Raw genomic sequence first — 2,175 nt, forward strand, 5'->3', positions numbered from 1 at the left:
AGTATAATGGATGAACTCACGCTTGAGGGGGAGATTATTGAGAAACAAGTGTGAGTTCTAAGACACAAATTGTTTAGAAAAGTGGAGGTTGAGCATTTTATTCGTGAGATGACGCATATACCTATCTTTGAAAGATTTTGGGTGAATATGTAGTGTCTCTCACTTGTTTGGGTGTGTCTTTAACCTTTAGGTGAGTGTTTGACCCAATATAAATGCTTCTCCCTCATGATGCACCTCCACATCTTTCGTTATGAAACTCTATTATTGGAATGTGTAGGGATGGGTAACCTTGAACAAAGCTTTCTTTGAAGAATTATTCTAAAGAGCATAAATTGAACTTTATTTTCGTGGTTGAACCAATGATTTCAATGGTTTTGGAAATAGTTGAAAATGAAAATTTTTTGTGTTAGTTTTTCCTCCTTTTTTTTTTCATTTTTTGGGTTGTGGTATAGTCTCCCATTAGACATATATTTTTTTAAAATCTTTTTTATTTATTTTAGCGAAGCTATGAGTAAATGATATGAGTATCTAAGGATGCCAACATAGTTTGGATTAAGGGTGTGTATGGATTGGGTAAACCCACTAAATCCGGTCCAACCGACCCAAACTGATCCAAAAAGTGAGTTTGAATAGGTAAGTGGACCAATATGGTTTTTGAAAATTAAAAATCGTTCGAAATAATTGGGTTTCAGGTAAACTCTGACTCAACCCACAAATTAGACCATTAACTATTATATATTTTTGTTTTTTTCTCTCTTAATAAAATGATATATTAACTAAGATTTATATTTTTATCATTGAAATTTAGTTGAAGATATTAATGTTGAACTCATGACTTCTTTTTAAATTGTGAAAGATATTTGAAAATGTTTTATGCTATTTTTTGTAATTTAATGAATAATAACTTTGATGAATTTATACTTTATTGTTTCAATTTTAGGCTCTTATTCATGATTTTAAGTTATTTATGACGATGCACTTTGATTATTTTGATGCTAATATAAATAAATCCTAAGTAATTTATGTAATTCTAGTTTTAAGTACTACCGTAATACAACTTTGATTTTTGCAAATATTTTTATCATAAATTTTATAGATATTTGATGTTTACATGGCTAAATTATATATATTTTTTTTAAATAGTTGGAGTATTTTTTGAAAAATAATATGACGCATCATGTATAATCATATAAGGAAAAAAAGGGAAAGAAATGGGTAACCCACTATCCAATTAGAGAATAGTCTCACGTCCTAGTGATCACTCTCTAATTTATGGGCATCATCAAACACAAAAGTGATACCCACCACTTCTACATCTACCAAGTAATACTGAGCAGCATCTGCGAACAACTCAAGGCCTTGTTGGTCATTTCGAACCATCTCTTCCTCCTGTCACTAAAAAGAAAAAGTCCATAGTGAGTTCTAAAATGCCCCTAAAATTCAAGATGTTTCTTAACTTACATGTTGTTGGGCTCCCATCCATTCAAGGACCTAAAAGCTTTGATATAGGTACGAGCCACCGAATCACCCTAGTACACTCGACCAATTTCGGATCTACCATGAATGGTTCATAAAAGGATGAGCCATGGCCAATTCCCCTCGTGTCAGGATAAACCAAGTTCACCCATCCATTTTTTCCTACAGGACCCTCTGCACTTCTATCAAACTGGAGATTTCTGGGCTCACTACCACTTTCGATAGAACCCATAGACTCAGAACTATAATTAAGTACTACAAGATTTTCAAGGGGATGAGTTACTTCCAAAAGGAACAACATCCAACACCTTTGGGATTACTACTCTTGTATAGGATGAGGTGTTGTTTATGTCGTCGCCACTAGATATATCTATCAAGTTTGTGGGTTCATCTCTTACGTTGGTCACTTATGATTGGAAAAAACCTAAAAAAAATAATAATAAATGAGAGAGATTGAAGTAGTACCTGAAAAACTGAAGAGGTGAAGTCAAGGCAACGACAAAAGAACCACCCGGAAACACAAAAGACAAAAATGGGTTACGAAGTCTAGAAGAAAAACATAAGGGAAAAATGAAGTGTCGTCGAAGCTCAAGGAAGAAGAATCAGAAGCGAAAGAGATAGATGGTTTAAGAAAATAGTGGAAACGTAACCTAAAAAAGGGGAACAACCTTTATATTGTTGATAAAGGTAGGCAAATCT

Source organism: Lathyrus oleraceus, chromosome 2 (assembly GCF_024323335.1).
Source record: "Lathyrus oleraceus cultivar Zhongwan6 chromosome 2, CAAS_Psat_ZW6_1.0, whole genome shotgun sequence".
NCBI classification, from domain to species: domain Eukaryota; kingdom Viridiplantae; phylum Streptophyta; class Magnoliopsida; order Fabales; family Fabaceae; genus Lathyrus; species Lathyrus oleraceus.